This window comes from Arachis ipaensis, chromosome B5 (assembly GCF_059453495.1).
Source record: "Arachis ipaensis isolate K30076 ecotype BB chromosome B5, ASM5945349v1, whole genome shotgun sequence".
Classification (NCBI taxonomy): domain Eukaryota; kingdom Viridiplantae; phylum Streptophyta; class Magnoliopsida; order Fabales; family Fabaceae; genus Arachis; species Arachis ipaensis.
In genome coordinates this window covers 130046123-130073855 of record NC_142440.1, presented here as the reverse complement: position 1 = coordinate 130073855, position 27733 = coordinate 130046123, and the positions used below count along the sequence as shown (strand labels likewise).

Genomic DNA, 27733 nt, shown 5'->3' with positions numbered 1-27733 from the left:
TTCCTCTGAGGCGTCCCATTACTTACAGGATTCCTCTCAGAAGTGTACATAAACTGGTTGTTAGCAACCATGTCAATGAGTTCTTGAGCTTCTGCAGGCGTTTTCTTTAGGTGAATGGATCCGCCTGCAGAGTGGTCCAGTGACATCTTTGATAGCTCAGACAGACCATTATAGAATATATCCAGGATGGTCCATTCTGAAAGTATGTCAGATGGACACTTTTTGGTTAGTTGCTTATATCTCTCCCAAGCTTCATAGAGGGATTCACCTTCTTTCTGTCTGAAGGTTTGAATATCCACTCTAAGCTTACTAAGCTTTTGAGTTGGAAAGAACTTGGCTAAGAAAGCCGTGACCAGCTTATCCCAAGAGTTCAAGCTATCTTTAGGTTGAGAGTCCAACCATATTCTAGCTCTGTCTCTCACAGCAAACGGGAAAAGCATGAGCCTGTAGACCTCGGGATCAACCCCATTGGTCTTAACAGTATCACATATCTGCAAGAATTCAGTTAAGAACTGAAAATGATCTTCAGATGGAAGTCCATAAAACTTGCAATTCTGTTGCATCAGAGAAACTAATTGAGGTTTCAGCTCAAAATTGTTTGCTCCAATGGCAGGGATTGATATGCCTCTTCCATGTAAATTGGAATTTGGTGCAGTAAAGTCACCAAGTATCTTCCTTGCATTGTTGTTATTTTCGGCCATGTCTCCTTCTTTTTCAAAAATTTCTGTCAGATTTTCTCCAGAGAGTTGAGCTTTAGCTTCCCTTAGCTTCCTCTTCAGAGTCCTTTGAGGTTCAGGATCAGCTTCAACAAGAATGTTCTTATCCTTGTTCCTGCTCATATGAAAAAGAAGAGAACACAAAAGAAAATATGGATTCCTCTATGTCACAGTATAGAGATTCCTTATGCAAGTATAAGAAGAGAAGAATGTAAGAAGGAGAAGAGGAAAAATTCGAACACAGAGAGGGGGATGGGGTTCGAATTTTTGGGTGGAGGAGAAGTGTTAGTAGATGAATAAATAAATAGAAGGAGGTGAGGAAGAGAAGAATTCGAAAAAATAAAATAAAATAAAAATATTTTAAAATTAAAGTTAAAATTCGAAAATTAAAATTGAAATCAAATTAAATTGAAATTAAAACAATTAGTTAATTAAAAAGGAAATTTGAAAAAGAGGAAGGTGATTTTCAAAAATTAGAGAGAGAATTAGTTAGGTAGTTTTGAAAAAGATATGATTGAAATAGTAAACTTTCAAAATCAAACAAAAAGTCAAGTAGTTAATTGAAAAAGATTTGAAAATCAAATTTTGAAAAGATAAGAAGTTAGAAAAGATTTTGAAATTGATTTTGAAAAAGATGTGATTGAAAATTATTTTGAAAAAGATTTGAAAAAGAAGATATGATTGCAATTTATGAAAAAAGGATATGATTGAAAAGATATGATTGAAGAAGAAATTAAAAAGATTTGATTTTGAAAAAGATTTTGAAATTAGCAATCAAAAAGATATGATTGAAAATTAAAAAGGTATGATTTTGAAAATTAAAGTTGATTACTTGACTAACAAGAAACAAAAAGATATGATTTTAAAATTTAAAGATTGAACCTTTCTTAATAGGCAAGTAACAACTTGAAATTTTTGAATCTAAAAATTAAATGTTAGTGAGATTTTCGAAAATATGAAGTAAGAATAGGAAAAAGATTTTGAAAATCAAATTTTTTAAAAAAAATTCAAAAATATATAAAAATAAATGAAAAAGATTTGATTTTTGAAAAAGATTTGAAAAGATAGAATTTTGAAATTGAAATTTATGAGTAAAACAAGGAAAGATATATTTTTTATTTTTGAATTTTTAATGATGAGAGAGAAAAACACTAAATTGAAACAAAACATAAGAATTATGAATCAAAACAACTAATGCATGCAAGAACACCTTGAATGTCAAGATGAACACCAAGAACACTTTGAATGTCAAGATGAACACCAAGAACTTATTTTTGAAAATTTTTAAGAAAAGAAAAACATGCAAGACACCAAACTTAGAAATTTTCAAACTTTAGACACTAACAAATTGAAAGTGCATATGAAAAACAAGAAAAGACACAAAACAAGAAAATATGAAGATCAAACAAGAAGACTTACCAAGAACAACTAGAAGATCATGAAGAATGCAATGCATGAATTTTCGAAAAATGCAAGAAAGAGATAAACATGCAATTGACACCAAACTTATGACTTGACACTAGATTCAAGTAAGAAACATAAATTTTTTTTTTTGGTTTTTTCGAAAATTATTTTGGGAAAAATGAAAAAGAAGAAAAAAAATTTTTTCTATAATTTTTTTCAAAAATAAGAATAATAAAAACAAAAAGATTAAAATTAAAATAAATTTACCTAATCTGAGCAACAAGATGAACCGTCAGTTGTCCAAACTCGAACAATCCCCGGCAACGGTGCCAAAAACTTGGTGCACGAAATCGTGGTCTTCAACAATGGCACCAATGGCTTGGTGCTCTCAAATGCGAGTCACACTTTGTCACAATTCTGCACAACTAACCAGCAAGTGCACTGGGTCGTCCAACTAATAAACCTTACGTGAGTAAGGGTCGATCCCACGGAGATTGTCGGCCTGAAGCAAGCTATGGTCACCTTGTAAATCTCAGTCAGGCGGATTCAAATGGTTATAGAGATTTAATCATAAAAAGATAAATAAAACATAAAATAAAGATAGAGGTACTTATGTAATTCATTGGTGAGAATTTCAGATAAGCGTATAGAGATGCTTTCGTTCCTCCTGAACCTCTGCTTTCCTGCTGTCTTCATCCAATCATACGAGAGCTTGTAAAGTGGCAGTTAAGCCATTCAGACTAGAGTTCAGCTGAGCATGCATGTCTTGTTGTCCTTGTGCGAGAGAACGGATCATCTCGTCATTTGATGAGGAACTAGAATAAGCAGTCTGAGAAACTTGTTGTTGGGTTTGCTGGGGTCCTTGTGATTATCTTAGGTGAGGTGCTCTGTAAGGTTGGTTCTGATTCTGCTGTCTGTTATTGTTATTATTATTCCACCTCTGGTTTCTATTATTGTCTCTGCCTCCTCTGTTAAAGTTATCCCTCCAGCCATGGTTAGAATTATCTCTCCAGCCTTGGTTGGAGTTGTCTTGCCATCCATGGTTATTGTTGCTACCTTGGTTGTAGTTGCCACCTTGTTGATTGTATCCTTGATTCGGGTGGTCATAGAAGTTGTGAGTGGCTGCCACAGTGTTGTCTTCCTGGAGCTGTGGGCATTCATCAGTATAATGACTATAATCAGCACAGATCTCGCATATTCTTTGTGGAACCAACTGTTGGCTCTGTTGTGGTGAAGGCTGAGCTTGTTGTGCTTGTTGTTGATTCAACTGCATCTGCTTCAGTAGGTTGGTCATTTCACATATACTCTGGGTGAGAGCAGTAGTCTCTTTGCTAGTGGAAATCTCTGCAATAGCTTTGGGGTTGCACCTCTGTCTGTGATTCCTTGTGGACTCAGCTAAGTCGCTAATCAGTTGCCATGCTTCATCTGCGGTTTTGTACTCTTTCAGAGAACCATTACTGGTACCTTCCAGTGTAGTTTTATCCTGGGGGTTCATGCCTTGGGTGAAGTAGCTGATCAATACTAGTTTACCAATCATGTGATGGGGACATGCGTCCAGGAGATTGTTAAAGCGCTCCCAATATTCAAAGAGAGTCTCTGATTCACCTTGAACAATGCAAGAGATCTCTTTTCTCAGTCTATCTATGACTTCAGCTGGGAAGTATTTTTCCAAAAATTCTCTTCTGAGTGTATCCCAGTTGGTAACAGTTGCTTTAGGTTGGGAGTAGTACCACTCCCTCACTTTTCCCTCAAGAGAAAATGGGAAAGCGGTTAACAGAATAGAAGTTTCATCTGCACCATGACGCCTAATAGTAGAACAGGATGTCTGGAAATCCCTAAGGTGCTTGATAGGCTCTTGAGCAGGTAAGCCATAAAACTTGGGCATCAAGTTGATCAGTGCAGTTTTTAGTTCAAAATCTGCAGCTGCAGTTGGGTGATGCACTTGATATGGCTGCAGTGTAAAATCTGGGACTCCTGCCTCCTGGAGAGTAATCCTCCTAGGTGCTGCCATATTTTCTGCACGTAAATCAACTAGATCAGTAGTAAATGAGCTTGTCTCGCTCTCAGATGGCGGTTCAGATTCGCCCTCAGATGAGACTGGTGAATTGATAATAACCACTTCACCACCCTCGGAGGCTAACCGACGTCGAGTTCGTCTAATATGTGAAAGAGTTCTTTCAATTTCAGGATCAAATTGGACTAAACTCGGATCAGGCAATGAACGCGTGATTCAATGAGAAAGACATGTAACTCATGGTAACATAAATAAAAATAAAATATGCAAATAAAAAAATAAAATATATATACTAATTAATAATTTAGCACACTATTGCAACTCCCCGGCAACGACGCCAAAAATTGATGGGTGGCAGAAGTTAACCAATTTATAGATTTCAATTAAGAGACAGCATTGCACGTATAGCTCTTAACCAGCTAAGATCTGCCTCACCAATTTAAAAAGGGTTGTCACAAAGTTTAGAAATAAAATACTGGGAGTATGAGTCCCAGGTCGTCTCCCAACGAGTTGCAGGCACGAGTGCTATTTTATTAATCAAAAAATTCCCAGAAAGTTGAGTTTGATAATGAGCAATTAAAATAATTGTGAATTAAGGCAATAAAAATAAACTAAGAATAATTATTGATACTCTGAATAAAAAGGCCTTGACTGGGGGAATAACTAAGTGGAACTTCTATCCTTGTTGGGATCTTCTCAAGTGTGGTGTAAAAAGGTTGTTGTTCTCACTCGATTTTCCCTTACTAAATAAGGAAAGGTATAGTGATTGAACTGACTCTTACCCTCAGGTCCTAGCCCTCTCCCTTAGGGAGGTCTAGTGTTAGTAAGTATGAAGTTAGCTAACAACGTCCAGTTTAACCAAGCACTTGAGTATTCCAACTCAAGTATCACCTCTTAATCAACCCCCATGTCAAGTAGAAATTCTACTCCATTGACATGAAATTAATAATCATAAAAATATGAGAAGACATAATTAATTAAAATAAAAATAACTTCATATATTAATAAATTCAAAATGTAACATACTTAATTGAATAGAGTCAATGAGTAACTAATTAAAAATAAGGGAATAAGGAAACAAACTAAAGTAATGTCTTCAACGGAGGTAATGACTTTTAGCATCCAAAAATCCAAGCAAAAACATAAAACTATCAATGTAATGCAACTCTAAAAACTCATATATAAAACTAAGTGTAATTCTAATGTGATGAATCTGAATGTTTGTGGATGCGTGTTAAGTATCTGTATGTTCTCTAGGTTTAGTCTGTGTTTCTGGGCCGAAAACTGGGTCAAAAAGCGGCCTGAAATTGCCCCCAGCGTATTCTATTATTTTGCAGATCGCGCAGGTCACGCGTACGCGTCGTCCACGCGTTCGCGTCAGTCAGCGATTTTTCTTGTCACGCGTTCACATGGTTCACACGTTCGCGTCGCTCGTGCGGACTCCAATCGACGCGTTTGCGTCAGGCACGCGTCTGCATCGCTGCGAATTCTTCACTTCGTGCGTTTGCGTGGGCCATGCACTCGCGTCATTGCTCGCTGGTCATCTCCTTAGTTTCTTGTGTTCCTTCTATTTTTGCAAACCTCCTCTCCAATTTCCAAGCCATTCATGCCCTATGAAGCCTGAAACACTTAACACACAAATCACGGCATCGAATGGGATAAAGAAAAATTAAAATACATAATTAAAAGTCTCTATAAAGCAAGTTTTCAACCATGGAGTGATTTTGGGAAGGAATTGTAAATACATGCTTATCATATGAATAAGTGGGTAAAAATTTGATAAAACCACACAATTAAACACAATATAAATCATAAAATAATGGTAGCCGAACTGTCAAGCCAAGACAAGAACCCATTGGGGATGACAATAACCCCCAACCTTTGTGGTCAACGTCATGGTCGGGCGCGACAGCCCTCCTAATTCCAAATCGGCAGCGAAAAAGGATACTCAGGTACTCTCTATCTCGACAGAAGGTCCCGTCGCCAGCAAAAAAGCTCCCACAATATCCTTTGGCCCAGAAGATAAATGGTTTCACGACCTCCCCGAGAACCCCCCCATGGTGGTTACTGCGATGGTCGGGACAGGATTAGTCAGACAAATCCTCGTCGATATGGGAGCTGATTCTAACATCTTATTCAGAAACGTGTTCGACGCCATGGGGCTCAAGGAGCCTGACTTCAAGAATCACCAACACGGAATCATGGGATTAGGCGATAACTACATAAAATCCAACAGGACGATCTCCCTCCCAATCTGCTTGGGAACCGGTGACGCCAAAAAATCGGTTATGGCAAACTTTGTAGTCCTTAGAGACTCTACATCCTACAATATTATCCTGGGCAGAAAGACCATCAATGAATTCTCAGCTATAATATGCACCACGTTCCTGACAATAAAGTTTATAACGGACAAGGGAACAGCTGGCTCCATAAGGGGAGACCTAGAAACGGAAGTCGCCTGCGACAGCGCCAGTCTCTCCTTAAGGAAAGAATCTAAGAGGGCAGCTGGCGTGTTGTTGGCAGACCTGGACGTCAGAATGGAGGACAAGCTGAGACCAGAACCAGAGGGGAACATGAAAAAGTTTAAGATAGGGAAGTCGGCAGATCAGTTTACCTTTGTAAATTGGAACCTGCCCCATGAACTCAAGGGCCCCCTCATGGAGGTTGTAAGGGCAAACGGCGATCTCTTCACGTGGACACCATCAGACATGCCGGGGCTGGACCCCGAGGTCATGTCCCACCGACTAGCCGTGAAACCTGATGCCAAACCAGTAGCCTAGCGGCAAAGAAAGATGTCTCAAGAAAGGGCCGACGAAGTCGCCAGACAAACAGCAGGGTTACTAGAAGCAGGATTCCTCAAAGAACTCGAGTATTCAACATGGCTGTCCAATGTTGTCCTAGTCAAGAAAGCCAGCGGAAGGTGAAGAATGTGCATTGATTACTCTGATCTGAACAAAGCATGCCCAAAAGACTCTTTCCCCCTCCCCAACATAGACACCTTAGTCGACTCGGCGGCAGGATATCGTTTTCTCAGGTTCATGGATGCCTACTCGGGCTATAACCAGATCCCGATGCACCGACCTGACGAGGACAAAATGGCAATCATAACGCCAGGGGGTACTTATTGCTACAAAGTAATGCCCTTTGGGCTGAAGAACACAGGGGCCACCTACCAAAGACTAATGAGCAAGGTCTTCCATGACCGCATCTGCAAGTCAATAGAAGTATACGTTGACGACATTCTGGTGAAAACAGCAAAACCAAACAGGCTAATAGACGACCTCCAGGCTGTTTTCAAAGCACTAAAAAAATTCAAAATGAGGCTCAACCCACTCAAATGCGCATTCGCCATGGAAGCAGGGAAATTCTTAGGATTCATGATAACACAAAGAAGGGTAGAGGCCAACCCAGACAAATGCGAAGCCGTCCTCAAAATGACGAGTCCTGGGTGTGTCAAAGACGTGCAATGACTCACCGGGAAACTTACGGCTCTATCTCGGTTCCTCGGGGCCTCGGCAGAAAGGGCCATCCCGTTCTTCAACCTAATGAAGAAAGGAATCACCTTCGAGTGGACTCCGGCGTGCAAAGAAGCGCTCAACCACTTCAAAAAGATACTCTCATAACCGCCCGTACTCAGCATGCCTAGAAAAGGGGAGCCCCTGTACTTATACCTAGCTGTAACCACACAAGCAATGGCGGCAGTCCTTCTCCGAGAAGAAGACAAGACTTAACGCCCAATATACTTCATCAGCAAAGTACTTCAAGGGGCGGAGTTGAAGTACACCAAGTTGGAAAAGTTGGCCTACACCCTACTAACCTCATCCAGAAGGCTAAAGCAGTACTTCCAAGGACACGTGATCATCCTGAGAACTGACCAAGCCATTCGGCAGGTCCTCCAGAAACCCGACCTCGCGGGAAGAATGATGGCATAGGCGATATAGTTGTCCCAATATGATTTGCAATACGAACCTAAGCAGGCAATCAAAGCCCAAGCCATGACCGAATTCCTGGTAGAAGTCACAGGGGAGGCTCCTGACGTACCGAACACACGGTGGAAGCTCCATGTTGACGGAGCATCCAACCAAACGTTCGGAGGGGCTGGGATCATTCTCAAAAACTCGGTAGGAGTAGCCTATGAACAATCAATCATATTCGACTTCCCAGTCTCCAATAACCAGGCAGAGTGTGAGGCCCTGATAGGAGGGTTGATATTAGCCAAAGAGGTCGGAGCATCAAGGGTGGAAGTCAGTAGCGACTCCCAGACCATCACCTCTCAGATAAGCGGCAGCTACCAAGCCAGGGACGCACTACTGGAAAAATACCTAGAAAAGGTAAAGGAGCTATGCAAAAACTTTGAGGAAGTCACAATTCAGCATGTCCCTAGAGAAAGAAACGCCCGAGCCGACCTCTTTTCCAAACTAGCAAGGTCGGAGCATCAAGGGTGGAAGTCAGTAGCGACTCCCAGATCGTCACCTCTCATAATGGCAACTACCAAGCCAGGGACGCACTACTACAAAAATTCCTAGAAAAGGTAAAGGAGCTATGCAAAATCTTTGAGGAAGTCACAATTCAGCACGTCCGTAGAAAAAAAAACACCCGAGCCGACCTCCTTTCTAAACTAGCAAAAACCAAACCCGGGACAGAAAACAGATCCTTAATCCAAGGGCTAGCAACTGAACCTGCAATCATCATGTGCGCAGCCCAGATGCCGAACCCCTCCTCTTGGATAGATCCTATCCTCCAATACCTAGAGCATGGTGAAACCCCCAAGAATGAGAAAGAAGCACAGACCACCAGAAGGGAAGCCTCCAAATATGTGATCATACAAGGACAGTTGTACAAGCGAGGACTCCACCAACCCCTACTCAAATGCCTACGCCCCGACCAGACGGACTACGTCCTAAGAGAAGTCCACGAGGGGGTGTTGTGGTCACCACATCGGGGGAAGATCGCTGGCGAGAAAGATCATCCGAGCAGGATATTACTGGCCCACAATGATGTCGGACACCCAGGAGTTCGTCAGAAAATGCAAAAAATGCCAGGAAAATGCCAACTTCTACAAAGCACCACCTGAAGAACTCAACCTGATGATGGCCCCCTGACCTTTCGCCCAATGGGAAGTCGACCTCTTGGGGCCGTTCCCACCTGGGCCTGGGCAAGTGAAATACTTGATAGTAGCCATAGACTACTACACCAAATAGGTAGAAGCAGAATCACTGGCTAGCATATCTTCAGCAAATTGCCAAAAATTCATGTGGAGGCAAGTGGTCACCAGGTTTGGAATCCCTGAAATCGTCATATCAGACAACGGGACACAATTCACCGACAAGAAGTTCAAAGGATTCCTAGCAGAACTGGGAATCAAGCAAATATTCTCCTCGGTCGAACACCCCCAAACCAATGGCCAGGTGGAGGCAGCCAACAAAGTTATCCTAAAAGGGTTAAAGAAGCGACTTGAGGGAAAAAAGGGCTCATAGGCAGACGAGCTAGCTTCATTCCTATGGTTTTACAGGACCACCCCCCCCCAATCATCCACTGGTGAAACCCCCTTCCGACTCACATACGGGGTCAACGCAGTCATCCCAGTCGAAGTCGGGGAACCGAGTCCAAGGTTACTCCTCGGAGGAGGAAATGAAGCGATCGAAAAAGATCTGGTTGATGAAACAAGGTAAATGGCGCACCTAACAGAAATAGCAATAAAGAAAAGGATAGCCTTAAGGTTCAATGGCAAGGTGCTAAAAAGAATCTTGGGAGAAGGTGACTTGGTCTTACGACGCAACGTCATAGGGCTGCCAACCCCAGGAGAAGGCAAGTTGGCAACAAACTGAGAAGGCCCTTACACGGTAAGAGAGGTCCTCGGCAAAGGAGGCTATAAGTTGGAGAAGTTACATGGAAGCGAGGTACCGAGAACATGGAACATGGCAAACCTAAAGAGGTTCTACTCATAAGAAAAAGCAACCACACGATCTGACGACCTCGCTCCCTCCCACTAATTCCCTTTGCATCCCTTTTTACTATCTTTCACTTAATTATGCATTGCATCACTTTTTTGTTTAAAAGTTCTATAATGAGTATATAATAAATGACTTTTTGCAAGATTCACATCAAAACGACGAAACGGCAAAAAATATACGGTCGACCTAACGAAAACCCAGGACTGATCACCCCGGGAACCAAAGGGACCCAAAGCAAGAACGGCTCCGCGACAAGCAACAAAAACGGTAAATACCATAAAACGGTAAACCAAAAGGCCTAGACGTCCCGAGTAAGCGAAAAATAAATAATAAAAGCAAGGCCACGACAGCCCGAGAAAGCAAACAATAAACAGAAAATGGCCTAATATAGATAAAGTGCCAAAATATCTGTTACAACTAAAAGGCGCCTTAAACAGGCCCAGAGGTAAAAAAAATTACAAAAAGATAAGACAAGAAGCATAAAATCTCAAGACTTGAAGATATCAACAATCTTCCCATCCTCAACAGTCTTGAGAGCTCCAATTTGGGAAAGATCGAGATCGGGAGCCAGCACGGCCACCTGAAGCTTGATCCCCTCCTCAGTCAGCTTCACGGCCTCCCGGGCCCCCTTTGCAAGCTCCTTGTTTTTCTTCTTCAAAGCAACCATCTCCTGACGAGCAGCCTCTGCCGAGCCCTCCGCCAACTTCAGCTTTTCCTCAAATTCTTTAGCCTTCTTCTTAGCAGCAGCAGTCTCACCACGAGCGGTATTCAAATCTTTCATCAAGGCGATGTCCCGATTCACCAGCCTATTGATCTCCTTGGCATCCTCCTCAGCCTTCTTCTCCTGCTCTAATAATTTTGTCTTCAGAGACTCCTCCCGAGATCTTGAGTCCGTCAGATCTTTTTGGGAGTCCCGAAGCTTCACCTCCATAGCATGATAATTGCGCAAGACAGGCTCCACCTTCTTGGCAATAGCTGCAGCTCGAAGAAGATTGCGGTAGATCCACCTCGCCTGCCCAAAAAGGTCGGCATCACGGAAAAACTCTTCGGTGCCTGGGAGCAACTGGGATTCGATGAAGCCCCCAGTATCAAAATTCTTCTCCATAACCGAGAGCGCCTTCTCGGAATCCCGTTTTCTCTCCTTAGGGTTGCTAACGACCTGCAAGTCGTCATCACCAAACCCCAAATCCTCCTCCTCAAAAGGAGCTTTCGCCTCCACACTCAGATTCCCCGAGGTGTTCTCAGGGGGGCCTCAACCTTCTCCGACTGACTTTGGTCGGCACCGTCACCCCGACCGCTGCCCTCCCCGGCATCCCCCTGGTCCTGACTCGCTGAAGGAGTCGCCGAGGAGTCCTCACCACCCTCACCTCCCCTTGGATGAGATTCATCAATTCAGCCAAAGTTTTTCTCCCACCAACCATGGAAACTGTAAGCAAAAAAGAAGGAAAAAGCAAAGGCGTGAGTGATAGAAGAGCAAAACACAAAATGCAAAAAGTAAAAAACTCACCAACATACGACCGGCCGGCCTCACGGTCCCCTATAACCATACGAGGGTTAAGATTTTTCTCGCCAAAAATTGCCAACAAGATATTGGTAATATTACGGTCTTCCGGACATAACCAATCATAGGATATTTTTATCAAATAATCGGTTCCTGCCCCGAAACTCCAGTATGTCCGGATCTGCCTCTCCCTCTCGGCAGTAAGCCAGAAAGGTTGATGACCTTCAATTGGCCTAACCTTGAAAAAAGTAGACTTGAAGTCGTGGAAGAAATCCTTAAAAAGGCCAAAAATCCTACGAACTTGTTGGGCCCTGAAGGACATATACCCCTTCTTCGCCTTCCCCTGGCGAGAAGGATTCGTAAGAAGAAAAAGGTAGAGGAAGACATTTATAGAGGTCGGAAGCTCAAGATATTCACGAACCATCTCAAAGCACCGGATCGCAGCCCAGCTGTTCGGGTGCAGTTGTGATGGAGCTATGTCACAGCGGTTCAGCAAACCCATGACAAAGGGGGAGAAGTGTAGGTAAACCCCCAAGGTCGTGAACATGGGTTCAAAAACCCACAACCAGTTAACAACCCGAGGAGCTGCCAAGTTCTTCTAGCAAACGCGCTCCCGATTAGCAGGGACATAAACTTGGTAAAACGCCACCTTGAGACACCCCACACAAGAGCCCCGCCTGGCGCAAGTCCTGGAGGCCCTCCTTCGTGACCTTGGAAGGGGTATCCTTCACATCAGAAGAAACCCAAGCATAGTGATCAACGAAGTCGGCTAGTGGGCGCTGAGCCTAGTTCGGAAGAACGAGGCACTCGGCCATACCTACAGCGGGGGCACCACTTAGTCAAAACGGGAGGTCGGGAACCCTTAAAACAGTAAAAACAAAAATCACCCCCAGATACCCCTACACTAGCCCAGAACTCAAGCAAGATTCAAAGAAAACCCAGTGGCGCCCCCTCTAAAAGAAGAAGCGGCAAAAAACCCAAGCATGCATAAAGGAAAATGCACAAATACCAAAAGGAAAGAGCAAAACAAAAACCATAAAAACCAACGTACCAGAAAAGATGAAGAAGTAGGTCGAAAGGTTGAAGCAGCAACAAAAGCAAGATGAAGAAGAGCGAGCAAGTAGTAGAAAAGAAAGGAAAAGCAGCAGCGATTCCAGAAAGTAGAAGTAGGAGAAAAGAAGAGTGAAGAAATGAGGAGGTTATAAAAATAAAAAGGGGGGCAAGGAATGTAACCGTCGAGAAGGAACGCCAAAAGACAGGGCATATTTGACATTTCACACGAATTTCAAATCATGAAACGATGGGGCATTTAATGCCCCGCACAGAAGCCAAGGAGGCGGCATCAGGGACGAGATAACCACGCGTGAGAAACACGAAACACCGTCAACGAACTCCCGAGAAGAAGGACATATCCCGTCTCGACGAGTAGGACAAACGCGCCTAGCCACGAGCTCCAAACCTCAAAGCCAGTGTGTTGGGAGCACTGTTACGGACCATTATAGGTCCAGCCCAACTAGTCGTCGGGTCGGAGCACCACCCCTGACCCAGGCCTAGACTATCCCTCAAGGGAAATCCAATAGGCCGGTTCCTAAAACCGACCCGGTCAACGTCTAACTTCACCACCTGCACAACCCGGCACACCACGCTTAGCAAACCGGTCGGGTCGGCTTCCTCGGGCAACACCCGAATCCCCGACCCAGAGTCCATATCGACCTGCTCCCCCCACGTGGACAGGGACAGCTCATAGGTGTCCTGGCCAGTGGGCTAGGTCATCGTTGGGCCCGCCCAGCACAGTATATAAGGAGAGAGGACAGCACTCCCCTGAGGTACACATCATCTTTCCTAATCTGGCTATCATTTCGTACGGATACTGACTTGATCGTCGGAGTGTCTTTGCAGGTGACCACCCCCCTCTCTCGTCCGTCACACCACCAACTCCACCAGACTCCAGTCAGGGAACCAAGAACCTGCTCTGCGCCACTTCAGGGTTTCGCCCCCTCATCCCTTCACCATTACCCGACCCGTCGAGCACCCGAGACCATCAGGTGAGGAACAAACTATAATTCAAATGATATAGTTTTTTTGGTGAATGAATTATAGTTTAAATAGTATAGTCTTTCCATATTTATTTATGAAGTCGCGAGTTTAATTTTTCCTATTTTTGATAAAAAAAATGATATAGTCTTTTTTTATCTAAAAAAATATAAAAGAAAAGATAATAAATAAAAAAATTAAATAATACCAAAATAAAAAAGAATAATATTATATAATTAACAAAATTTATTATTTTCGACTAATATTTAATTAACAAATATATTTTTATACCTAATATCTAACAAATATGATGTTCGCTAAAGTAAAAGAAATACTAACTCAATTTTTTATTAATATACTGACTAATGTACTTAATAAAATTACTTAAAAATAAAAATTTTAATTTCCATTAATTAACATACTAACTAATATATAATTTTTAAATACACTGAGATTTAATTTGGTAAATTTTTTTAAAAAAGTATTTGTGCTTTTCAAAAGTATAAACATCTCGTTTTGTGTTTAGTAAATTAAATAATTTATGTGCTTATACTTGCAGTTTTTAAAAGTTAAGATGCTTTTAAAAGAACTTAAGAAAGAAATTTTTAAAGTTGGCTTGTACTTATCAAAATTAAAATATTTGATATAATTTCATACATTAATTAATATTTAAATTTAATTCTTACATTAATATTTATTATAGTTATTTTAAATTTTAAAAACTATTTTATCAAATATATTTGTTGTGGCTTGTGCTTATTAAAAATTATTTTTAATTTAATTTACCAAACATAGATGTTATTACTTTTAAAAAATTATCTTTTAAAAATTAACTTTTATAAGTCACTTTTGAAAAATAAAAATTTTACCAAACTAAATTTAAAATAAACATATTGATTTTACTTTTCAAAAGTATATTATAAAAACCTACATAATATTAATAAAAAATAAAAACTAAATGCTTACATAATTAATATGACTAACATATTGAATATGATTTTCACGACGATTAATATTCTTTTTCTTTGTCGAATTAGAAATTTCATATCTCTCTCCCTCCTATTTTTACCATATGATATTAATTTTTTTGGTTGCATTTGTTTATAAAAATAGGACATTAAGACTAGATATAAAGACACAAAATTATTTTTGGCATGTGAGATATAGACAGAGACATTATATCCTAAGATACTGAATTAGTATATTTTGTATCCTTATTACATAGAAAAACACAAAAACACTGATGAGTTATTTTTATTTTTTGTTATTAATATCAAATTTTTATAATTATAATTTTTATTGTTTTATTTTTTATCATAAATTTTGTGTGAAAAAATTAAAAATAAATTAGATTTTTATTGTTTGTTCTATTTTATATTCAATTTATCACTAAATAAAATACAAAACACTAATTTTTACACTACAAGAAAAAAGCGGAGAACCATCGGAATTACCGTCAGATATAGCGACGTCTGTTACCGGCGAATTTTTAGCGTCGAATTTAGCGTTGAGTTTTGCGTCGGATACAAGGAAATCTGGATTTCCCAAAATGTTTTATCGTCGGATTTTACATTCTGACGCTAAATCTGGCGGTGATGACTGGCACGAAATATTGATTCGTGGGTGCCAACTTTACTGGCGATTTTATCGTCGAATTTTACCGACGGTAAATCGCTTTAGTGAAACGCTGCGTTTAATCCGATGGTAACATTGGTTTAAAATTCAAATGCAAACCCTTCCTCCCTCACTTGTTCGAGTTCACTCTCTCTCCTCTCTCTTTCCTCTGCGAAGCGAGCTCTCTCTCCTCTGGTGTTATCTTGTCGCCGTCACCTGCCGCAGCCGCTGGTGCCGCCGCCGCTGGTTATTCTCGCCGCTGGAGCTATCAGCCACCGCTAGGAAGGTTGGGAATGCTGCCGCTGTTCTTGGTAGCCACTCCTGTCGGAGTTTTCGTCACTACTGGTACCACCACGCCTCCAGCATCCTGCGGCCACTAAGGTAATTTTGGCATAGTTTTTTAATTCCATTAAGATTTTTATGTGAGTTTATGATTTTTTATTAAATAGTTTATGAAATTATTGATTAAATTAGTGTAATGAAGTTTGTAATTAGGATTTGGTATAGTTTCTTGACTATTTTTCAGATTTTTTGTGACTTTAGGGTCTTATTAGGTATTTTACCAAATTATTGATTAAATTATGGTAATAGAATTAGTAGTTAGGATTTGATTTGTGGTTTTTAGTTTATTTTTTTAGGTTCTTTTTTTAGTGTATGATTTTGTTTAGGAATTTTATTATCAAATAATTGATTAAAATAGGGTAATAAAATTTGGGATTAGGATTTCTTATGTTAATTTAACATAAATAGAAATAATAATTAAGTTATTAATGTAGGTTAAGTAGGGTGAGATTAATAAGAGTGTTCGACATTGTTAGTGGATGACTTTGTGTAGCTTTTTGAGTTAATTAGTTTCATCTTGTGAGTTTAATAAGTTTTCTTTTTTATTAGGATGATGGTATTTCTTTGAGATTAATTAGATTTCGCTTCTTCCGTATTCTGGGCATCTGTATTTCATGTAAGTTTTCTATCTCTAACTGTAATCAATTGTTTAAATTTTATATTGGACTTACTTTTCCTAAGATAGCGTTTTAGGATGGAAGTGGGAGAAGGTCGGATAGAGGCGCTGATAAATCACTATTTTATGGTTTATCTTGTGCTCAATTGAGTGGGTTTTATCAATCTTTCATACACTTATTTATACAAAATGCATGGTTTTACAAAATGCATGGTTTTACAAAATGCTTCTTTGACCTTATATTTGCTAATATTAATCCTCTCTTATTACCATTAGATGCCTTGATATGTGTGTTAAGTGATTTCAAAGTTTACAGGGCAGGAATGGCTCAGAGGATGGAAAGAAAGCATACAAAAGTGGAAGGAATACAAGAAGTTGAAGAAATTACTAAGTTGTCCAGCCTGACCCTCTCGCACTAAAACTGTCATAACTTGAGCTAGAGAGGTCCAAATGAGATGGTTCCAGTTGCGTTGGAAAGCTGACGTCCGGGGCTTCGCAACGATATATAATTTGCCATAGCTTCCCCGACTCCAGGCGACACGAACGCGTGGACGACGCTTCCGCGTGACTTTTCCGCGACCTGTACGTACCAGAATACGCTGGGGGCGATTTCTGGGCTATTTTTGACCCAGTTTTCAGCCCAGAAAATACAGATTAGAGGCTATAAAGTGGGGGAATGCATTCATTCATTGACATGTCTTCTAGTATTCACTTTTCATAATTTAGATGTAGTTTTTAGAGAGAGAGGTTCTCTCCTCTCTCTTAGGTTTTAGGATTAGGATTCCTCTTAAAGGATTTAGGATTTCAACTTCTGCTCAGGTTCAACGTTCCTTTTATTTATTTTCCCAATTTACTTTATGAAATTTTCCATGTTAGATTTGAATTTATGTTTCAACGTAATTTGATGTGTTTCAGATTTATGATTACTTTATTCTATTTATGATGTCTTCAATTTAATTTAGAATTTTCCCTTTTGGCTTTGGTTAAATAATTGGTGACGCTTGAGTTATCAAACTCGAGGTGTTGACTGAAAATTGGAATTCTTCAAAAATTAATTCGAGTTCCAATAACTCTAGCCTTTTCCAAGGAAAGACTAGGACTTGAGGATTCAATTTAATTCATCCACTTAACTTACCTTCATAGTTAGAGGTTAACAAAGTGGGAAAAAAATCCAATTCTCATCACAATTAATAAGGATAACTAGGATAGGACTTCCAGTTCTTATACCTTGCCAAGAGTTTTATTATTTATTTAAATTAATTCCTTACAATTTACTTTCTTGCCATTTACTATTCTTGCTTTTTATCTTATACATTAAAAATCCAAAAATATATCTTTTTCCATAACCAATAATAAATCATACCTCCCTGCAATTCCTTGAGAAAACGACCCAAGGTTTAAATACTTCGGTTATCAATTTCAAAGGGGTTTGTTACTTGTGACAACCAAAACGTTTGTACGAAAGGATTTTCTATTGGTTTAGAAGCTATACTTTCAACGTGATCATATGTTTATATTTCTTTACCGATAGAAAAACCGATCATCAAAATGGCGCCGTTGCCAGAGAATTGCAAGCGTGTGCCTTATTATTGGTTATTGTAAATATTTACTTTTTGCTTGTTTATTTGTTTTTATTTTTGTTTTTATTTTTCTTTTTTGTAAATTAAGAGGTTATTGCTCTTTATTTTAATTGATTTTTTTTCGAAAATCACAAAAAAAAATTATATCTTTTTCAAAATCTTATCTTATCTTATTTCAAAAATCAAATTTCAAAATTCAAATTTCAAAATTTAAAATTCAAAATTTAATTTTCAATTTCAAAATTTAAATTTCAATAATCTTTTAATTTAAATTTGTTTTTATTTTTTGTTTTTAATTTTTATTTGCTATTATGAGTTCTCACCCCCCATCGCTTTGAGTTTGGTCCCAATGCTGTTGCAAGGAATGAAAATTATAATAGGAACATGCATCAAGGTCAAAACAATCAGAGATGGAAGGAGCCACGAGGATTTGATCAACCCTTTCGGCTACATCACCTTCCAAGATACCATGGACAACGACCATCCTACAATGCATGCCAAGACAATAGATATGGTGGACCCCCTTGTAGTTACCAGCAAGCTCCATCATATGCCAATGAACCACATCCTCAAAATAGCTTTGGACCACCATACTCACAAGCCCCTTTCCACCATTCACTTCCATATGACCCTAACCCGTATCCACCATACCAACCACTTTATGAGCCAAATGAACCATACATAGAACCACCCCCATTCCAACACAATTACTCCCAAGAACCACCACCTCCCTATGCACCATGTCCTTATCCATCACCCCAAGAAACAAGGGAGCAACTCAAGAAAACATTTGAAAAATTTCATGCCACACTTCACCAATTGAATCAAGCGATAAATAGACTACCTTCCCGACGTTCGGACACTCAAGGAACCCCATGGCTTCATGTTGGCAATCTAATGAAGAACGCAGCATGAAGGAGATACTAGAAATCCCACTGAGCAGTACGGAGCATGATTTTATACTGGAACAAGTGGAGGAAGCTGTAATTATCGAAAAAAAAGAATTGGTTGAAGATCTAGGAGACGCTGAACCTCCATGGGAAAATCAAGTTATAGAGCCTCCTTCAAAGACGTTTGAAATTGATGTTGAGGAGAGTGTACAACCTCCAAGGCATATCATGGTTGAAGACTTTGAAGAGGTTGATCAAGAGATGGATTCAATCATTGATGAATTCTTATCTGCAATTGAATCATCTCCCATTGGACTTGACATGGAGATTAAAAAAGAAGAAGCACAACCTCCCATGCCCTTGGTGAGCAATGAAGAGAAGATTGAATTGGAAGAAAGCTACCAAGAGGAAGAGGTTGAAACTGAAGAAGCTTGCAAGGAGGTTGAAGTTGTCAAGAAAGAACACAAGGGAGTAGAGCTTGATATCACTTTGCCAAAGCTGCTGGAGACCTCTCCACCTAAGTCACCGTCATCTTTCACAACATTCAAGTGGGTAAAATTCATATCTCTTAGCTTTCTCATTCCACTTGAATATGGTTTACTTGAGACAGATGGTCAGCTTAGAGCTCTTTGTGGCTTTAAAAGTAAGAGAGAGATGGTTAGTGGTTGGTGACACAATCCTAGGTTCATTGTGGTAGGAAGCTCACGGCTGAAGTATCATGGTTGGAAGAATATTAAATTGTATGGGTCTAGGAAGCTGTTTGGACGCTTTAGTGAGAATTCAGATTGCTTGCTACCCGAATGGAATCGTGATGATCAACAAAAAGACGGGTGCAAAAGCAAGATTTGGGACCCCGGAATTCATTCTGGCAACCAACACTCTTGGGGCCTTCTCACTTGCTTTAACTTACTTGAAGGCTTTCTGCGCCTAGTTTGGGATCTCGGAGGCTACTGGAATTCCAAACATCGGTGGAGATTTTTGGATGAATACAAGCACAAGCCACCATAACAAGGAGCTCACCAAGTGTCCAACTTAAGGACTTTAACTAAAAGTGCTAGGTGGGAGACAACCCACCATGGTATAATCGTTCCTTTTTTTATTTTTAATCTTATTTTATTTTATTTTTACTAGTGTTCATTCATGATTTCTACATAATCATCTGCATTCTGCATTTTGCATTCTTCATACTACATCAAAAAAAAAAAAAAACACGCACGCGACGCGGCAGCGTCGCTGACGCGTCCGCGTCACCAGTGCGTTGCGAAGAACAGAAGGTAAACAGAAAGTCATGCGAAAGCGTGGCTGGAGGCGCGCTTTAGGAACAAACATGCACACGCGTCCGCGTGACCCACGCGGTCGCGTCATTTGGAAAAATAGCTTCCCTCACGTCCGCGTCACCCACGCGAACGCGTGCTCCAACAAATCGACGTAAAAGGGGTGCATGGCCGAAAGTTGTGCTGGAGTAGGGCTGGACTGGTGCTAGACGCACAAGCCTTACCACGCGAATGCGTGCCCCACGCGTCTGCATCATCCTCCAATCTTGGCCTTTCACGCGATCGCGTCTACCATGCGAACGCGTCACCTCGAAAATTGGCAACAATGAGTTTTGAACAGAGAGTTGTGCGGGCGCGAGGCTGCCCTCGCGCCAGTAGCACAGAACGAGTCACGCGTCCGCGTGACCGACGCGTCCGCGTCGATTCCTATAAGTGCAATTCGCGCGAACGCATACCCCGCGCATCCGCGTCGCCAGCGTCGCACAACCTGTCCAGATTAGTGCCAATTATCTTATCTTTTCTTCTCTAATCCTAATTTCTTCTATCTTTTCTTCTTTCTTTCCTACTTTCTTTTTCTTCATCATCCTTCTTCACTTCCATTCTATTTTATTTAATTTATTTGCCTACTTTCACTCATTGCATTTTAATTTTGTGCATATTTTTCTTTCTTTTTCTAAATTTATTTTTCCATTGGTGTTAAATGTTCTTATTCAGCTGTTATATCTTTTCTGGTATTATTTGGTGCTTAGTGACTTGTTTTACACTGTTGGATGATATTTATCTGTCAACGCCAATCTTTTATGATATCTGTGTTCCTTTTTGTATTGACATGCATTTATATTTATATTGTCCTTCATTATCTGCTGTCTCTTCTCCTTTGTTGCAACGTTTGCACTATTGATATGCCACGTACTTCTATTGTTTTCTCACTTACATGTTGTAGCTACCATGTAATTGAGACCCTTATTATCTGGCATTAACACCCATATTTTATTTATTTTCTTATCTTTATTTCTGGGTTACTATTCTTCCCTTTTTCTTTCAGGATGGCCACCCGGAAGGGAACCGGAAGACATTTACATGGGGAGACAGACAAGTCCATCTGCAAAATCTTCAGAAAAAAACATCAGTTGAAGCCACCTATCCACTTGTACATCTTAGCATGCACCGAGGACGGTGCAATCTTTAAGTGTGGGGAGGTCGATATCGATCTCCATGGGTTAGTTACTCTTCTATCTCAACACCAATGATTTATTTTCCTTGTTAGTTATTGCATTTACATGTTTGATTGCATATTTGTTTGATTTTGTGCATATTTTACCACTTGGTTGAAGAAATATTTTCTTTTTCAAGAAACTTTTTAGAGCATTTCACTAATTTGAATAAAATTTAATGTTAAACTTGTTTGAAGAAATATTATATTTAGAACATGGTTTAGAGCTCGAACACACAAAACCAGTGAGATTTTGAGCCTATTTAATTGGTTGCATCTTACCAACCAATATTTTATTTTTGGTGTGTATTTTTCTCTCTAAAATTGTGATCTTTGTCTTGCTTAATTCTATATTTCCATTATTTGATGTATGCATACACTTATATGATTGAGGCCTTTGTTTCACTGAGCTTACATACCCATATGGCCTTAACCGTTCATTATCCCTTGCAAACCAATTTGAGTCTATTTTACCCCTTTTGTTCTTTACTTTAGCACACCATTAACTCTAAGCGGAAAACAATAATGTCCTTAATTTGAATCCTTGGTTAGCTTAGACTAGTGAGAATGCTTATGAATTAAGTGTGGGAAAAAGTGGGTTTGGAAACATCTGGTTTGAGAATTGAGTATGTTAGAATTTTCTGAAAATGTGAAGGAATGTTGAGAATATGTTCATGCATTCAATACCTTAATCATATGCATTGAGAAAAATAAGAAAAAAATATATAAAAATTAAAAAATTAAAAAAAAGAAAAAAGAGAAAAAGAAAAGAAAAAGAGCAAATAATAAAAGGGGACAAAATGCCCCAAAGTAAGTGGTGAAAGCAATGCATATGTATTGTACTTGAAATTAGAATGCATGAATATGTGGAAAACATGGTTAATGGATGGTTAGATATTGTATTATGATTACATGGATTGTCCTAAGTTAGGTGGAAAGTTTAAATTAATTGAGGATTCAGATTTTAGTCCACTTGGCCAAATACAATCCTACCTTGACCCTGACCCCATTACAACCCTTAAAAGACCTCTTGATATGTGTATTTTGTGCATTAAATTTATGTTGATTGTTAGATGAAGAGCAAGCCTTAGAAAGCAACATTAGTAGAGAATTGAGAGATCGAACCTTAAACACCTGAGCGATTAGAGTGCATACACTTCCAGTGAAGGTTCGATGCTCGATTCCTTGTTCCCGGCTTTCACGAGCTATTTTCTTTTGCAAGTTTACTTGTACTTTATTTTGTAATTTGGATTAGTGAAATCCAGTTCATATTTGTTCTTAAAGGATTTGTTTACTTTTAACCAAGTAAGTAGAGATATTTTTGCATTTAGTTGCATTCATATAGATAGGATTGCATTTCATGCATTTTACCATTCCTCTTCACTCCTTTATAGCTTCTTTTGAGCTTAGCATGAGGACATGCTAATGTTTAAGTGTGGGGAGGTTGATAAACCACTATTTTATGGTTTATCTTGTGCTCAATTGAGTGGGTTTTATCAATCTTTCATACACTTATTCATACAAAATGCATGGTTTTACATCTTCCTTCCTGATTTTGTGCTATGATTGAAAACATGCTTCTTTGGCCTTATATTTGCTAATATTAATCCTCTCTTATTACCATTAGATGCCTTGATATGTGTGTTAAGTGATTTTAGAGTTTACATGGCAGGAATATCTCAGAGGATGGAAAGAAAGCATACAAAAGTAGAAGGAATACAAGGAGTTGAAGAAATTACTAAGTTGTCCAGCCTGACCCTCTCGCACTAAAACTGTCATAACTTGAGCTACAGAGATCCAAATGAAATGGTTCTAGTTGCGTTGGAAAGTAAACGTCCGGAGCTTCACAACGATATATAATTTTCCATAGCTGCCCCGACGCCAGGCGACACGAACGCGTGGATCACACGGACGCGTGGATCACGCGGACGCGTGACCTGGCAGAAATGCAATCCACGCAAACGCGTAGACGACACTTCCGCGTCACTTTCCCGCAACCTATACGTACCAGAATACGCTGGGGGCAATTTTTGGGCTGTTTTTGACCCAGTTCTCGGCCCAAAAAACACAGATTAGAGGCTATAAAGTGGGAGAATGCATCCATTCATTGACATGTTTTCCATTATTCACTTTTCATAATTTAGATGTAGTTTTTAGAGAGAGAGGTTCTCTCCTCTCTCTTAGGTTTTAGGATTAGGATTTCTCTTAAAGAATTTAGGATTTCAACTTCTTCTCAGGTTCAACGTTCCTTTTATTTATTTTCCCAATTTACTTTATGAACTTTTCCATGTTAGATTTGAATTTATTTTTAAACGTAATTTGATGTGTTTCAGATTTATGATTACTTTATTCTATTTATGATGTCTTCAATTTAATTTAGAATTTTCCCTTTTGGCTTTGGTTAAATAATTGGTGACGCTTGAGTTATCAAACTCGAGGTGTTGACTGAAAATTAGAATTCTTCAAGAATTAATTCAAGTTCCAATAACTCTAGCCTTTTCCAAGGAAAGACTAGGACTTGAGGATTCAATTTAATTCATCCGCTTAACTTACCTTCATAGTTAGAGGTTAACAAAGTGGGAGAAAAATCCAATTCTCATCACAATTGATAAGGATAACTAGGATAGGACTTCCAGTTCTTATACCTTGCCAAGAATTTTATTATTTATTTAAATTAATTCCTTACAATTTACTTTCTTGCCATTTACTATTCTTGCTTTTTATCTTATACATTAAAAACCCAAAAATATATCTTTTTCCATAACCAATAATAAATCATACCTCCCTGCAATTCCTTGAGCAGATGACCTAAGGTTTAAATACTTCGGTTATCAATTTCAAAGGCGTTTGTTACTTGTGACAACCAAAACATTTGTACGAAAGGATTTTCTGTTGGTTTAGAAGCTATACTTACAACGCAATCATATTTTTATATTTCTTTACTAATAGAAAAACTGATCGTTAGGCGCCTTCTCGAAACTCTTGTTTGTTGGAAAATTGTGGAGTTATAAGGGGTTGTATACTAGAACGGTTAGGATTTGATATGTTATTGAATTTGTGTTTGTTCTAATATATGCTTGCAGCAGTTTCCACTATAAAAGTTGTTATATTTATTTGATGGCTGTTTCTGAATTAAGGGGAAGTTCTGCCAAAATTTTGTGTGATTTATTTTAAAACTTGTTTGGTTTGCAGAAGATTCTAATTATAGGGTATGCTCTGCCGAATTTTGTAAAAAGTTTAATAATTTTGTCTTGTTCATCGAATTCTAGGGTATGTGCTTCAATATGATTCCAAGTCATCCTCTATGAATGTATGATAGGGATAACGGTGGACAAGGGGATTAAAACCTAAATTCTTTGAGCGGATTGACGCGTTTGTTGGGCATGCATTCAGCATGGAACCGTTTAGGTCTAAAGGGGTATCTAGGTGTACGTGGGTATTGGATGTGGACAGAACACGAAGAAGTTGACGAACAGAGAATTAACAAGTCTGCATCCAATTTGAATAGGTTCGGCTATCGGTCAATGAGGGTTTAGGTGGAAAGAGATCTAAACATGGAAGACATGACTTGGGAAGGTAACCAAGTAAGATACAACAAGATGGTGTTTGATGCAGTAGGTGTTACAGAATTGGAAGAGGCTGAAGTAGAGCCTAACCCGAGGCAAGAATATTTTATCATCTGTTGGGATCTGCTAGAAGATCATTGTTTGAGGGTTGCGTTCATTCGAAGTTGTCTGCATGTGTTAGAATTATGACTATTAAATCGGAGTCAAATTATACGCAAGAGCCTTTTGATAAGTGGGCCATCCTTTGCAATGAACTGGTACCTGTCAGAATCGCCAGTATCCCCAGAAATCACTATGAAGCGAAGAAGCTAGTTTCAAAATTGGGTCTAAATTCGTTAAAAATTGGTTGTTATTTGAATGGGTATATGCTGTATTACAAGAGGGATGCAGACCTAATCGAATGTAGATTCTATAAATCATCGAGGTTCCAAGTAGAGAGTACATATTGGTAAACATTGGTTAAAGAGAATTTCAATTAAACGTATGCACTACTTGCCCTTAATCCTTAGATTAAAACGATTATATGAATCTATGAGTTTGGCCCCTCACTTGACCTGAAATAGTAATAATAAAAGGGATGATGGAATCATGACGCACCCATCACACGGAAAAGCCTGAAAGCATTTCAATCGGATGCATCCTACATTTGCGAGCGAGACGAGAAATCTTAGACTAGCTTTGTGCTCTGATGGATTTACACCGAATTCCAATTTCGGTAACATGTACTCTTGTTAGCCTATAGTCGTGACACCGTATAACATGAGTGCCGAAATGTGCATGAAGGAACCATACATGTTCCTAACTTGCATCATACTTGGTCACAGCAATCCGAAGGCCAAAATAAATGTCTTCTTGCATCCTTTGGTGGATGAGAAGGAGTTGTAGATTGATGGTGTAGAAACATATGATATTTCGATGAAAACAAACTTCCAATTGCGGTCTGCGTTGATGTGGACCATTAATGATTTTCCTGCAATACGGCATGTTATCAGGTTGATCCATGACGCAAGGGCCAAATGTCAGTTTAAAATTCTCTAAAAAAGAATTGCTTCGTCAATAGTATAGTCCCAAACCAACAAGTGACCCTAATCAAAGTTTAAATGATGATTGTCACAATTCAAATCAATAAAAATCGGGAGTTTTAAATCCCGAGTCATTCTTCTACGGAATTGCAATGAGGTGTGTGTATCATTGGTTATGAGAAATCGGGGGTGAGATAGCAATTGACATAAATTTAAATAGCAAGAAAGTAAATGACAATTAACTAATAAAGTAAAGGAAATTCAAATGCTAAAAAGGGTCTTGGCAAGGGTTGAAAGTCAAGGTTTCCTATACTAGTCATTGACCACAAACATTGCAATTATAAAGAGTTAATCCCACTTAATCCACAAATCCTAACCAACTCACTAATTAGCTTAGCGAAAGACTAATGTTAGTAGAAACAAAATCAACTAACAACCCTAAATCACTAATCAATATTGGACATTAATGACTCAATGTCACCTAAGTCCTCAATTTCAAGCCAAGAGTGTAAAATCTACTCTATAATTGAAAGAGGCATTTTATCAAACACTTGAAATGCATAAAAGGAAAAGCATGGTAAATTGCATGAACAATAAAATCTACGACTACCAATTGTAAGAAAATAATAATAACTCATTTAATCAACAATAACATGAAAACATCAAAATTGCATTAATAGAAAACCAAGAATTCACAAGAGTTCATGAGACTAAAATAGTATAAAACAAGAAACTAACAATAAAAGTTAAGTGAATTAAGAGCATAGAACAAGGGAATATAAAGAAAACTAAATTAAAACAAGATTAAAACCTAAATCTAAGGAGAATTTAACCTAAGAAATCCTAAGTTCTAGAGAAAAGAGAGAGCTTCTCTCTCTAGAAATCTACCCTAAACATAAACTAAACTATCCTAATTGCTCTCCCCTTGATCCTCCTTGAGTTTGGCTTAAAATACTTCAGAAATGAGTTGGATTGGACCAAAATTGGCCTGAAATCGTGACACATGTGTTCACTTAAGTAAAATCACATGCCTTCAGTCATGCGTACGCATGAGGTATGCCGACGCGCAAAATTGCGAATTTCCAAAACATACGTACGCATGAGGCATGTGTATGCATAACCTTGAGGTGCTCCAAACTTCATTTCCTCATGAATTCTCCACTTTTGCATGCTTTTTTCTCACTTTTTCAATCCACCCTTGCCTTGTAAACTGAAATCACTCAACAAATACACCAAGGCATCGGATGGAATCAAAGTGAATTATATTTAGCAATTTAAGTCCTAAAAAGCATGTTTTTAATCTTAAGCACAATTTAGGAGGAATTCACAAAATCATGCTATTTCAGTGAATAAACGCAGGATAAGTTGATAAAATCCACTCATTTCAATACAAAATAAACCATAAAATTGTGGTTTATCAGTCCACTCTCATGGTTTGATTGCTATCAAAGATTCCTTGACCTTGATCATCATTTTCAGTACAACAGGGACTCGTTCAAAAAGAATACAACTAAACACGAAGAGGCACCCGTAAAGTTGAATGGTAGATAAGTTTGGAATCGCGTCACTAGAATCCCAACGATCATTGAAAATGGGGCAGGTTTGAGATCTCCGGGATATGGCAGGGAGCATAACTGGATCAAACAAATTAAAGTATACTTTAGGAGTTGCCTTATTGGAGAGACAACTTGGTTCGACATTGCCTTGATGTGATTCACATTGAGAAAAACATGTTCGATAATATCATGCACACAATAATGGACGATGAGCAAATAAGGGATAAAGGCATGGTTAGACTTGATGGACATTTGCAGGCGGCCAGTCTGGACTTAAGAAAACTTGATAACGGGCGGTGGGCTAAACCAAAGGCGGTGTATACTCTAATAAAGGTCTAGAGGCAAAATGTTTGTAGGTGGATTAGGGGATTAAGGTTTCCTAATGGTTGTACCTCTAACTTGAGCAGGTGTACAAACGCATCATAGGATAGGCTGGC

The 27733-nt window shown here is 39.1% G+C and overlaps 2 non-coding genes and 1 pseudogene across 2 annotated transcripts; 2 read left to right on the top strand and 1 right to left on the bottom strand.

Moving 5' to 3' along the window:
• The first annotated feature begins 204 nt into the window (after positions 1–204).
• On the top strand, positions 205–308 carry LOC148565779 (small nucleolar RNA R71). Its single transcript, XR_015883999.1, has one exon. It is a non-coding gene; the product is annotated as a small nucleolar RNA R71 (small nucleolar RNA).
• A 3343-nt stretch (positions 309–3651) lies between these two features.
• LOC148565778 (small nucleolar RNA R71) lies at positions 3652–3759 on the top strand. The gene has a single exon (XR_015884375.1). It is a non-coding gene; the product is annotated as a small nucleolar RNA R71 (small nucleolar RNA).
• Positions 3760–10575: 6816 nt separating this feature from the next.
• LOC148565777 (uncharacterized) lies at positions 10576–11635 on the bottom strand (annotated as a pseudogene).
• Between the last annotated feature and the right edge of the window lie 16098 nt (positions 11636–27733).